Here is a 14,111-nt window from a genome sequence, read left to right on the forward strand (position 1 = left end):
ACAGATTTGGCATACTTTTCTAAAGTACAGTCTTGATAAATTGCCTATAATATTTCAAACATAATTTTGTGCATGTCTTCTTGAATTTCTAGTTACTGAGTTATTGAAACTCCACTCCCCCACTCACACCACCACCATCTCCTATTTTTCTGTTAAAGTTGCCTCTCAGACTTAAGACTCAACTTGAGACTTGACCTGAAGTATCTTGTAAGGACTTGAGATTCAACTCAACTCTAAAGTTACTATTGTACTTGGGACATATTGTTGAGACTGTTGTACTTTGGACATATCATAAGATGCAATGACACAATGTAAAGTGGAAGGCAATAGCAAAGAAAAAGACCACTTCCAGTTGAATTGATTTGGTAAAGGAAGTGGCAAGTTCACAAGATCTGAGTTTGCAAGATCTCAGCAGAGCTGTTAATAACTGACATTTGCTCAGGGCTGTGCCCATGCTGTTTAATACTGACATAAAACTGCTGAGAAAAATCATCTGGAGTGTTCAGGTTCAGCACCAATACACTGATGACACCCAACTCTTTCTCTCCTTTCCATCTGATAAAGCTGTTTCTGTACTAAATCAATGTCTGCTGTCAGTAAGGGATTGGATGGGAGTGAAACTTAATCCAGACGGCAGAGGTATCTCTGGTCATTTGGAAGGAAGATCAAGGAATAGGAATTCAGTCTGTACTGGATAGGGTTACACTCCCCTTGAAATCTCAAGTTCACAGTTTGGGTTTACTCCTGGACTTGGAACTGAGTCTGGATGCCTAGATTTCAGCAGTGGCCAAGAGTGTGTTTGCACCAGCTGTGCCCATTCCTTGAGAAGTCAGATCTGGCTACAGTGACACGTGCCTTGATTATACCCCATTTGGATTACTGTACCATGTTCTGTGTGGGGCTGCCTTTGGACACTGTTTGAAGACTTCAGTGGATCCAAAAATGCTGTGGCCAGGCTCTTGACCGGGGCTGGTGATAGGCTGAATTTGTACAATACCACACTTGATGACCAACAAAATATATTAACCCATACAAAACAGGAAAAAGAACAGGAAACAATTGCCAGAAGTAACAGTATCATAACACAACATACTTCAAGTTCAAGCTAAATTATAAGTTTAGTAACTATTTAAGAAGAGATGTTTTGTGCAGTGATGAAAAACTTCCTTTTGCCATAGCACATATTTTTCTTTACCTCTGTATTCTGCATTAAGCGATATCTGTTTTGTGTCTGGTCATTGGAAAGCAACAAGGGCTTAATTGCTAATTAGCTTGCTTGCTGTTCACCGCTATGATCTTTGGAATAGCGGTATATAAATAAAACAAATTATTATTATTATTATTATTATTATTATTAATTTGCAAGTCTGATTCCTCAGACAGACATCTGTGAGGAAATATCACTGTGGGATCAAACACAGGTTATCAAGTTTATCACAATGGATATGTATTCTCTATATGTCTACAGTAAGTAGACCAGCAGTGCATTAGGCAGAAGAAGGAAGTCCCATTTACTTGTCTCCATCCCTCTGCAGCTCCAGTCCAAATCAGAGCAGGGATGTAACGTTCTGAAAATTTTCTTCAGGGACTTAAGCCAGACAGATACTAATTTACTAGTTAATGTTTCAGTACAGAAATGGTAGAAACTCATTGCAAAACCAGGTTTTGTGGTATGATATATTGGCTGTGTGTCTGTAATGTCATAAGAGATGACTGAAGTTTGATCAGTCCTTCTGTTCCAAGTGACAGCATTTCTCCAGTGTTTATCTGCTGAATGTTTCAAATTGCACAGAAGTGAAACCTGATCGCAAGCTTGTCAGTCAGTACTCAAGCAAATGACTCCATGAGCATTTTTAAAAATAACAGTTTGCAAGGGCATGGGATGAATGTGCACTGCAGCCTTTTGAGGGAAAGTGGCTTGAAGACGAGTGAAATGCTGAACCCTGGAAAGTACCATGGCTCTTGAACTTGCACAGTAGGAGCTAATAATAAACACATAGCACTTGTCCTTTCACTCGGGGTTACTATCATGTAGCTAATGCTCACTTAGGCTTCCCTGAACCGAACAGGCAAAGCTGAGTTCATCAGTTCATCTTCTGTGATGAGCTAAGAAGCAGAAAGACAGCAAAATTACAAGTACATCTCTAAAACATCCACTCTAATCCTTGATAAACACTGAATCTGTCACCTTGAACTCTAACTGAAAAATCGGCACAACAATCTAAACCACCAGAACATGGAAAGACTCTCATCATATTTTAAATATTAATTTCTGATCTATCATTTAGCATGTGTAGCCTCTTTGCATGTGTTCTAAAAGCTATGCTTCTGCTCCCATTCCACTGGGTTTCAGGGCAAAGGAACAAGAGCATGGTTATGCCATTACCTCTGCTGAGAGATGAACTTCATTAGGTCTTTCCTCAGGGATCACTTCATGGCAGCCACTCCATCAAGCTGAAGAGTAATGGTGTAGTGGACTCAGAATCTGAAAGACATTTTGGTTATCTGAGTATGATGATGACATTTGTCACTTCCCTTGGATTCCTCCCCTCCTTCTGATCTTAACTGTAAAACTATCAGTTAATGGGAGAGGGAGGTATTTTCACTGTAACAATACATTGTTGTTTCCCTTGCAAAATATTACAACAGAAACTGTATACTTCAAAACTGCCTCCTCCACAGACCCTGTCCTCAACTGCTGTGCTCAAGTCCTGCAGGCTCAGGACCACGGCTGTCTAATTACACTGTGTAGTTATCTGGCTTAGTATGTCCCATTCCATTAGCTCGCTCATCCCAAGTGTTGCAATGTTTATATATTCCATTTCTTGTTTTGCCACGTTTATCTTCCCCCTGGTTCATTCTTCTCACATTCCTATAATATGTGTTGTTCAGCTTCAGACTTCTTTCACCTCTGAGCAAGTCAACAGCTGAATGTCCTTTCGGCTTGAGTCCAGTTGCATCATTAGCTGCAGCACTACTCGCAGTTGTCCTCTGCTCTACTCCAGTAGCTTGGTGAGTGCCTTCCAACCTAGGACTCTTATCTTCTGGCTCTGTCTTAGGGAGCTGGGTATGTTTAGCCTGGAAAAGCGAAAATAAACAGGTGATATCATAACTATTTGAAGGGGTATCGTATTGAGGCTGGAGTGAACTTGTGTTCTGCTGCTCCAGAGAATAGGACCTAAAACAATGGATGCAAACTACAAGAAAAGAGATTCCACCTCAACACTGGGAAGAACTTCCTGACAGCACAAGCTGTTCAACAGTGGAACATGTTCCCTTGGAGTGTGGTGGAGTCTCCTTCTTTGGAGGTCTTTAAACAGAGGCTACATGGCCATCTTTCAGGGGTGCTTTGGTTGTCAGTTCCTGCATGGCAGAAGGAGTTAGACTGGATGATGCCTGAGGTCTCTTCCAACTCTATGATTTTATTATTTTTGTTTCATTTTAGATTGTCCCATCATAGAGTTTTCATGGTAATAGGCATTCAAAAGGAGTTTGTCAGTGCCTCCTTCTGTGCAGTACTAACAAGTGTTAACTATGGTGCTACTGCCATTGTCTTGGAGAGATCATTCTCCAGTGTCATCTTCCACTATTGCTGCTTCCCAAGAGTTGCTTGGCACATTAGTTCATCTCCTCAGCAAAAGCCTGCCTGACATGAAAGACCCTATCAGTGGCACTGCTGTCATCTGCATAGCCTCTTGCCTCTAAGGAGCATGCAGTCCCACCATGGCAGAAAGGTAATGACACAGATGAGAGAAAATCTTGCATTCAAAAGAAAATGCAGTTGTGAAATGAAATAACCAGGTCAGATAAGCCTTGCATATGTAAATAGAACATTTTGAATGTTCTACAGACCACAAGAGGGCTTCTTCCAAAATGCATCCAGGTGTCTTTATTTTTTTCCCCTTTCATCAGCCTCCACCTTTCTTAAGATTTTCATTTTAGTGGCCAAACTTATAGGTCAATTATTTTTTCTTAACATGATGGTGGGCAGGGGGGAGGGGGAGCTGGTGTGTCAGACTTATCTGCTTTCCCCTTTTCTCTGTATTTTGCTTTTCGCATATGCTCAGTAAATTCTGGAAATACCTGATATTTATTTTGCCTAGAGTGGCTCCTTTTTAGGGAGCGTGTCAGTGCTGCACCATGCGGCTGCCACGGCACTGACAAGAGGCAAAAACAGGCGGCATGGAGCCACCTATCTGTATCCCCTCTAACTCTTTGAGGTTTCTACCTCCAACAAAGGTTTTAAAAAAATTATTATTATTTTACTATAATTTACTGAGTTGTACCTATTCTGAACCTAAAAGATTTTCCAGATGTTGCAGTAGAGAGACTTCTTGAGATATTCAATGTTCTTTGGCTCTGCGGCCTGTAGCTTCACAAGAGACAGATAGATCCTGGATACCAAAAAGAGTTACTTTAATGCTCCTGATGGAGTTTAAAACTGTATTTTGTCTCAGTCTCCATTGACCAGGAGAGGCATGCCCTCTGTCTACACAGAGGCCTCATTCCTACTGACATTCCTACTCACTCTGTGATTTGCCTCTGCCCTGGGTCTGAAAGCGATTCTAAAAAAAAAAACCCAGTCCCCACTATCAAAGGAGATGTTTTCCTTACCCCAGTCCAAGTGACTTAATTTGCCCCGATTGTTATACCCACTGGCAGCACTGCTTCAGCATCCCCTGTCAATCATCCATGATGTAAGCAGCTGCCCGGCTTGGAAATTGGGGGGGGGGGGGGGTTGGAGGCTGAGAGAGTGTGATGCGTAAGAGAGATGCAGATGCTGAAGGGTCAGAGGGTCAGAGCGGCATGAGGGGGAAGAAGAGGAAGAAGGAGGCAGGAGGAGGAACAGGAGGAAGAAGGAGGAAGGGTCAGAAGCAAGAGGGGGATGAAGTCTCTGGCAGGGGAAGGAAAAGGTGGGGGCTTGGGGCCCAACTAAGGAAGAGGAGGAGGAAGAAGGAGGAGGCAGGAGGAGGAGGAGGGACCCAGGGAGGGCACCAGCATCCAGGGAGACTTGTAGGAAGGAGGACAGGGCATTTTTCTTTTCTTTTCCTTTTTTTGTAAATACAGTTATTAAGTGCTTAAGCAACAGAGTAGTTTAGCACCTTTGCAAGTAGTTGCTAAACCAACTGAACCATAGCAAAAACAACAGCTATACAAAATGTAAGCCTGTGAGTCCAACACCCTCACTTTTATTCCTCCTGTATAATTTTTTTAAAACATCTTTCACCTGATAGAGAAGCCAATGGAACTTCGAAATTTTGCATTATGAGTTTTGACTGGCCAGTAATTACTCCTTTGTCAGTTTTGGATTTTGCTACTCTGAATAAATTTTGTAAGAAACATGGCATAATCCCAAGTGATTTGAATTTTCATAAGAAGTTTAAAAGATTTTAAGATCTGCAGCCAGGTGCAATAACATAAAGAGCTGGCAGAATAATCATCAACTTGACGTAGGAAAAAAAGAATAAATTATGGAGGGGCATGTTTTGTGACAGTATGATGCCATTCTGTGGGAGAAAATATATGTCAGACTTAAAATATTTCCTGCCTTAATTCTTTGACAATTTTGACTGAAAAGACATATTTCTAAAATTCCTTTCTTAGAATCTCTCTTCCTCCCACCCTACTTCATCAGATTCATAATTAAATGGAGAGAAGAAACAGTGAATTTATCCATGCTACAAATGCATATCAGCTTTATTGCACTGTTAAGCATCATTGTTTCCCAAAGAATCCTGGACATTATAATTTTTGTCAACTTGTTCAGAATGTCTCCTCAAGCTTCTTTCCTCAACCTCACATCTCAGGTTTCCTCCATAAGCAGGATAATAATTTTTCTACTTTACAGAGAGCAGCCCACTATTTCAAGAACCATCACAAAACAGTCCTCTTTTTCAAGGTGTCTAAGGCCAGCATCCTGTTAGTGACATACATATGTGTAAATAGCACTATTCATATATTGGGCGAGTTCTGGAACTCCCAGAACCCAACAAGGTTCCCCTTAGGAACACATCATTGCAGATCCAATAAATCCAAACAATAATACCTTTATTGGACCAACAAAAATGCACAATTACATGTTGCAAGCTTTCAAAGCCAAACTGGCTTCTTCATCAGGCAAACAGGAGAAAGAAATTTAAGATGTTATTCATAGGCCTGCATTTTCTGTTTCTGGTCTTAGTTCAGATGGTAGTATACTAGTCTTAGTAGTATGGTTCAGATGGTAGTATACTGGTCTTAGTTCAGATGGTAGTATTACTATAAACAAATACATAAATAATAACATCCAAAATTCACAAAAGAGTGCCAGCCACAGATGCTGGCTGGCACTCTTTGTGCCACCCACAAAAAACTATGGATGCCGGCCATGAAAACCTTCGACTTCACATTGAAGTACGGTATGTTTTGCAGAAAGTAGCAGTGGGAAGGAACTGGGTGTCTCCCAATGTTGCAAATGCCTCTTATTTGGCTGCTTTCCTGGGCACTAATTCTAAAGACTCTTATTGTTTCAAACTGTAACATTTCTGGCTTATTTGTATGTTCTTTTCACTGACCAGAATGATGCCAGCCACAGATGCTGGCGAAACGTCAGGAAGAAACTTTTCTAGAACATGGCCACATAGCCCGAAAAACCCACAAAATACTATACCGTACTTAATTTGTTGCTAGAATTTAGGAGGGGAAAGGGGAGATGATGAGGGTGACAGTGACTGTTCATTTACTCACCAAACCAGATGACTCTTCCCTCTCACTTTTCACACATGGAGTGACAACCTCTGTATTACACAATGGACATCTTTTGCTGACAGAGGTGGAAGCAGAGTTGTACAAAGCTAGGGTGGGCATCATGGGTTGCCATGTTGTGCATTATAGCACATGCCATGAATAACTGTCCATATACAGCTTGCCACTTGCACAGTGCAGGACCCGAATCTGGAGCTTCAGCTGTGCAAAAACATGATCTATGAATAAGTGGACTGCACTGAATGGCCACTCTACAGGCATCCTAGCCTGCCTGTGTGGAGTCAGCACTTAAGGCAGCAACGAATGCCCCATTTCACCTGGACAATGTGAGGAGGGCAACAGCTCACATGTCAGAGATCATGCCATAGCCACACGTCCAGACAGCAGCAAGGGTGCCCTTTTTCCACCCCAAAAAGGAGCTGCATTTTTCTGCTTCTTTTTGGGCTGGAAAAATGCCGGATTGGGGCCACAGCACTAAGGCTGATTGTCAGATTGATTGATTGATTGATTGATTGAAATTTTATTTAGATGAGACACTGGCAGGACACTCACAGCTTGATTTCTTCCAAGTATCCATGGTAAGCTCATGATAACACAACAGTGTAATAAGAGGATGTTCGGTGAAGGCAACAGTTACAAAGCAGCACCTTTTAACAACCAGCAACAAGGACAAAGGCAGATGTACCAAGGTAAGCAGCCACTGCAACGAGAGGCCTGTTTTCACCATAAGGTGAGCAAGACAATTTAGTTGATACCAGGGGATTAACTACACGGCAGGGACACACAAGGGAGGGAGTGCAGGGACACACAAGGGGAGTGCAGTCAACATTGGGTGACACTCTAAGGGGGGTGACACCACTGCTTCCAAAATGTCTGCCTTTTGGCAGAAACAGGCTGTGGCATTTTCCCGCTTCCCTTTAAAACCTTGGAGCTCAGTAGAAGAGAAGGCATGAGTGGGATGAGGCTCAGTGGATGTAGAAAGGAGAGGCCTCCATTGCTGATGTTTTTTAACTTGTGCTCTTTTAAACTTTTCTTGAAAAATGTCACATCTTACCAAATTTTCACCTTATTCACAAATTTTCACTGTAATCACATGAAACTATGCAAATGCAAAAACATTTAGGCTTGCTTATAATACTGTAATTTAAAGGTATAAGTTTAATTTTGCTAGTTGTTTATATCACAACCATTGCCATTACAGTCAGTGATTTATGGAAATTATGATTTATGAGTAACATTAGTACAAAAAAAATTACTAAAGATTCGTTATAGTGTAGTATGGGAGGATATCACTGGGGAGTGACACCATGAGTTACCATACCACATGATGCCAATTGGAGTGACACCACCACCAATACATCAATCATGAGTCTTAAATGACTTAAGTGACATCACACTGATTATCTAAACTCAACAGAAAGAGTGAAAACTGAGGGAAGCTATTGATTCTGTAGTCAAAATGAATTGCAGAATTCATTGTGATGCATTCCAGGGGTCATGTAAACAGATATTGCTTGCCCCAGAAGTATCTCTGAAGAAAAGCAGTAATGTGCCAAGCTCTGAAGATCTTGTTTGCTCCTCCATTTGATCCTCCACTGGGCCATTTGATGTGGGGTACTTTTCACAATTTCTTTTCACCCAGTGAGAGGATACGTGCGTCAGGAAAGCAGAACTTCAAACAGTATTTGCAGATGGAATGTAAAGCCATTTTTGTTGTCTAACTGCCTTCGAGTCCATCTTGACCCATGGCAACCCTGCTGATGAGACATCTCCAGCCCCCCCGTTCTCTACTGCTCTGCCTAATTCCTGCAAACTCATAGTCGTGGTCTCTTTAATGAAGTCCATCCATCTAGCATGTGGCCTTCCTCTCTTTCTACTTCCTTCTACCTTTCTCAACATTATTGTTTTTTCCAATGATTCATGCCTTCTCATGATGTGTCTAAAGTAAGTTTTGTCATCTTGGCTTCTAGGGATATTTCTGGCTTGCTCTACTCTAGGACCCATTTGTTTGTCTTTTTGGCTGTCCATGGAATCCTCAGCACTCTTCTCCAGCACCAAATCTCAAATGAGTTGATTGTCCTCCTATCTTCTTTCTTAACTGTCCAGCTCTCACATCTATACATGGTAATATGGAATACAATGGCTTGTATGATTCTGACTTTTGTGCTGAGTTGAATGTGTCTTTGCATGTTTTGTTCTGACAGTAGCCTCTTGTCCAGAGTACAGATTCCTCATCAGGACTGTGCAATGATTGTAAGTCATGCTGAATCATGACTGAGAATTGTCCAACTGACATCCACAAGCCCCAGTGGGAGTGTGCTGAAGCTGACAGCCATGGTGACTGCTGCTACTCCGAATGGGCCTGCAGGATACCTAGGAGTGGCACCATCTCATCAACTGTATATTATATATGAGGAGGAAAGTCAAAAGAATGCATGTCTGTTAGTGTGTGAATCCTTAAAGCTCCTTCAGATTTCTCAATGAGGTACTGTTATGGCTGCTGGGTAACCACACTTTGAAAAAAATTAAGTGCTTGCCAATAATCAGGAATTGTCAGTTAATGATTTCTCAGCAAAAACTAATGACTGGGGATGTTATCCTGAACAGGCAATTTAACTGCAAGGCTGTGGTGTGTAAAGTATTTTCCATGTTTTTTTCTGCTGGACTTGGCTAAAATGGAGGTTTCCTTAGGATGCAAGTTGCTGTCTTCAGAAACCTGGTGCACCACCTTCTCTTTTATTTCAAATAAGTATTACAAAGACCCCATAGTTCCACAGCACTCTCTCAAGTAAAAGATGCAACATCCTTAATAATATTTCCTCTGGGTTTCCCACTACTGTGGGAAGTTGGAAGTAATTTATCTGTATTTTCAAATGCAAATTAAAGCTCTTTATTGTTAAAAATAACCTTTTTGGCTAAAGGAAATTTGCTTCCTAAGCTTTGCTGATGAAAGAATAAATGATCCTTTCATTTACAAACATGTTCTAGGTGCATTTTTGCTGATACATCAGTGTTCAAATATTCTTTGTCCATTCACAGGCTTGGTGGAGTGCCAAGCTTATGCAAACAGTTATAGCAGCAGCTTTAATCTGCAGTTGGGTATCTGAGTGACAGTGTCTTCCTTTTTTTTTTTTCAGAGTCTAAATTTCTCTTACTATGCATTACTTGCAGCAGGGAAATTAATGCATTATAAAGCCAATATTGTAAAAGATTAGAAAATATATGCGCAATCACAGAAAACCAGAATCAACCTGGACACATCCAAGATGAAGAACTGAATACAATGCAATAAAATGGAATTACCCACCTTGTTTTGGTTCCTGAAACACTTATATCCTTCCTTTCTCCCAGCACAGTATTAAAAGAAGGTGACCAATGAAAAAGGACCTCAAAACCAATTCTCTGTTGTTTCATTGAGTCAGAACATTGAATATTTTCCCCCTTCTAGGCTATTATTAATATTGGAGACCAGGGTTCAGTCCCCATTTCAGCCATGTAAAGCCACTGGGTGACCTTGGGCAAGTCACATGCTCTCAGCCTTAGGGAAAGGCCATGGCAAACCTCATCTGAACAAATCTTGCCAAGAAAACCCCATGATAGGTTCCCCTTAGGATTGCCATAAGTCAGAAATAACATGAAGGCATACAACACACACACACACACACACACACGTGCATGCACTATTACCAAGGAGAAGACTTGGCCACTGTAGAGAAACACTGTATAGATTCTCCCACATCTGGGTTCTTCTCGTCCTGTTCTTTCTACTTTTTTCTGTCTGAGGTCGATGCCTCACTTTGCCTAATAGTGGGGCCAGCCCTCTTTATAATTGCTAATCATGTTCGCTAACCTATAATAAATGAATAAAACTTTTATTTGTACCCCACTTTTTATTAAAACAGTCATAGCGGTTTACAATGTTAACCTACAGTGACCAATGCAAATAAAAGGTACATCTGCACTATAGAAATAATACAGTTTGAAACCACTTTAACGGCTATGGCAATGCTACAGAATTCTGTAATCTGTCTTGTAACAGGGTCCTACACTCTTGGACAGCATCATCCCCACTTTATTTACCTAAATAAAGCTTTCCTAGACAACCTCTAGGCTGCAATACTAAGGAATTCTGGAATTTCTAGTTTTGTGAGATATTTTAGCCTTTCAGAGAACTCTGGTGCCCATCAAACAACAAATCCCAAAATTTCATTGCATTGAGCCATGGAGAAGTGGTGTCAAACTGCTTTATTTCTGCAGTGTGGCAGCAGCCTGTCTGTGTCAGTCCTGTGGCTATCCAAATGTTCCCATCAGCCCCAGCCAACACTGCCAATAGCATGATGAAAACTGAGAAAAACTATTAGGTGTTGCATTTCCACACTTCTGATATAAGACCGTAAGGAGTTTGTTTCATTCTGTATTTCTGTGGATCAAAAACTCCATAGTATTGACCCATGTTAGTTAAAGTGGTGTCAAACTGCTTTATTTCGGCAGTGTGGATGCACACTCACACACACACACAATCAGACAGAAATAGGACAATGATAAAAATTAAGACCATTTTTATAACTGCACTTTTAATGCCCATGTACAGAATACTATCCATCCCATTTCCCCCAAGTGTTAGAAAGAGAACTCATATGCATTTCAAAGCATGTGCAATATCTCTTCCCTACTTAAGACTCCATCTAGTGGTACTTTTAAAAATAATTCATAAAAAGGATGAAAGAAAGAAGAGAAAAAATCTGAAAGCAGCAATGTACTGGAACATTACACTTATCTGCTAGGTCAATGGCTCTCTTTGGCACAAACAAAAAATTATCCACCAGAACAAATGCTGTCTGTTATATCATAGGACGTTTATTAAATATCCATGGCAACACTTAAAAACTGAATATCAGAATTCTGCCTCTGCCCCTTCTTCCGCTGCTTTATAGACAGATTATATAAATGTTTTGATGGTAGTGCATCAGAGTAGGATGAAGCTACGATATACCTTACTACATAGGTCAAACTACAATGGAATTAGCCACAGAGGAGCAAGCACTTATTGAAAGAGATGTTCCCATTGAAAGGAAATAGTCCTTGTTAGTACAGCATAATCATCGAGTTTACATACAGTGGAGTGGGCCCTTATAGACTGGAGACTGTTAAGACTCCTGGAGTAGGTGAGAACATTTTGTTTCTGTAGCCACCAGGGCAAGATACACTTTGGTCCCAGTTGCAAAAGATTAGCAGCATTTACTATCATCCAAATTGCAGTGTTTCCTAAGGAAGCAGCAAAGAACTTGTGCATAGTGCTTCTCTTCTCTCCTTCCCCAGATGACTTTAGGAGGGCTTCACAAAAACCTTTTCCAGTGCCATTTATCAGACAAGGGAAATTGGAAGTATAATCCAATGGCAATCGAAATGCAATCATGGGGTTTCACGTTATTGCGTGACAGACTACCACACGCAATTTCGGGCAATGCCAAGCTATTTTCAGGCAATGGGAAGTCAGTTCGAATGCAATTCAAATTCACGTAAATTCACTGAACTAGCGAATTCACATGAATACATTCTGGCCCCACTTTCTTTTCATTCGAAATTAAGAGAAATTCCTCCCATGTGATAAACTCCATTGTTAGAGTGGATTCCCAATCCTTACGCAAAGAGGAGCAGCTTTGTGGGAGGATTCTCTGGGCTCAAAACACATGCCTACAAGCTGGCTTGGAGCTAGGACTAAAGTATGTTTAGAAGAGAGCCAGATTTTTGTTTTATTTTGTTTAAATCACAACTACTAAGAAACAACCAGAGCTTGGACACATTACTTTTCAAATAATAGCTCCAAGGATCCCCCAGTCAGCAGTTAAGTACTGTATATACTCATGTATATGTCTAGAAACTTTAGTAAAAAAATTAACCCCCAAAAGCTAAATTGACTTATCCATGGGTCAGTGTAAGTACTGTACTTTAATTCTTATTAAAAAGAAAAAAGGAACTATTCCCTGATGAAAGGCAAGTGTGTAATCTGTCCTGGAAGCACTGACCCCCTTCTACTTTCTCATCCATCTGTCTTTCAGGGTGAGCACAAAAAGTTAGGTCGGCTGACATTTTGTAAATTGTTTGGCACTGTTTCCCTTTGCTTCATTCTTTAGATCCTTTGTTACATCTCCCTAAGTTTTATCCTCAACATATCCAGGGACCACATCAAAATCCCTAATTTTGGCCCTCAAACCTGCCGTTAATTTATAAATGATGATGACTTATAAAAGAGTATATACAGTAATTCTTGCCAAGCATTATTATTATTCACTAGCAAAGTTCCTCTCATTATGACAGGCGCCTTTTGTGCAGGGACAAAACCTGTGTGTTGCAAGGATTCATGGTGATCAGGTTAAAATAATTTACCCTGGTGGCACAGTGGTTAAATGCCAGTACTGTAGCGACAACATTGTGAGTATGATCCCACAGGGCTCCAGGTTGACTCAGCCTTCCGTCTTTTCATAGGTTGATAAAATGAGTATCCAGTTTGTTGGAGGCAATTGCCTTACACATTGTAAATGGCTTAGAGAGTGCTGAGGTTACTATGAAACGGTATAGAAATATAAATGCTATTGGTATTGCAATCTCTTCAACAGTGGGTGGGCTTCCTAGGGGTAGGAGTGGTGCCTCATTGCTAAAGTATTGTCTATAAGGTGGTGTCTGCAGAGGCCAGAATAATCCAGGAGCAGCTGTCCCAACGTTACCTCCTTACTTGGGCACTCTGGAGCAATAGTGGGTGGCTGTTCACACACATGCCCTGCTGTGTCACCTGCCACTGTGGATAGCCCCCTCTGAGACCAAAAACAAGGCATGCAGTCAGGGACGTAGCCAAGGAGGGAGGTTCTTGGGGTCCGGACCCCCCCTTCCGTTAGAAAAATGAATGGTGTGTGCTGCTGTGCCGCCGCACCCACTAGAAATACATTGAAATTTCAGACAGATTAGTGCAAGAAATGAGTTTTCCTCTAGAGGCGGGGGGAGGGGGGGCAGGAGTGATGATATCAGTCAATTTTGTTATCGGTATCAATAAAGGTATCAATAGAGGGGGGAGGCAAGTCTAATGGATCTAATGGATCTAACCTAGTGTGGAAAGGCCTGCCTGGAGAGATTTGTCTTAATAGCCTTTTTAAAGGCTTCCAAGGTGGTAATATGGTGGATCTCATCTGGCAAGTCTTTCCAGAGCCTGGGAGCAGCTGATGAGAAGGTCCTCTGAGTCACTGCTGAAAGTCTGGTCTTCTTAGGTTGTAGCAGATTCTTCCCAGAGGACTGAAGTGTGCCAAGTGGATTGTATGGAAGGAGACACTCCCACAAGTAGTCAGGATCCAAGCCATGTAGGGCTTTAAAGGTTA

At 41.3% G+C, this 14,111-nt stretch overlaps 1 long non-coding RNA gene across 1 annotated transcript; it reads right to left on the reverse strand.

Moving 5' to 3' along the window:
• Window positions 1-1,366: 1,366 nt before the first annotated feature.
• LOC121927231 lies at window positions 1,367-3,072 on the reverse strand. Its single transcript, XR_006103160.1, has 3 exons — window positions 2,910-3,072; window positions 2,387-2,485; window positions 1,367-2,106 (listed from the first exon to the last, which is right to left on the reverse strand). It is a non-coding gene; the product is annotated as an uncharacterized LOC121927231 (long non-coding RNA).
• Window positions 3,073-14,111: the final 11,039 nt, after the last annotated feature.

This window comes from Sceloporus undulatus, chromosome 3 (assembly GCF_019175285.1).
Source record: "Sceloporus undulatus isolate JIND9_A2432 ecotype Alabama chromosome 3, SceUnd_v1.1, whole genome shotgun sequence".
NCBI lineage: Eukaryota > Metazoa > Chordata > Lepidosauria > Squamata > Phrynosomatidae > Sceloporus > Sceloporus undulatus.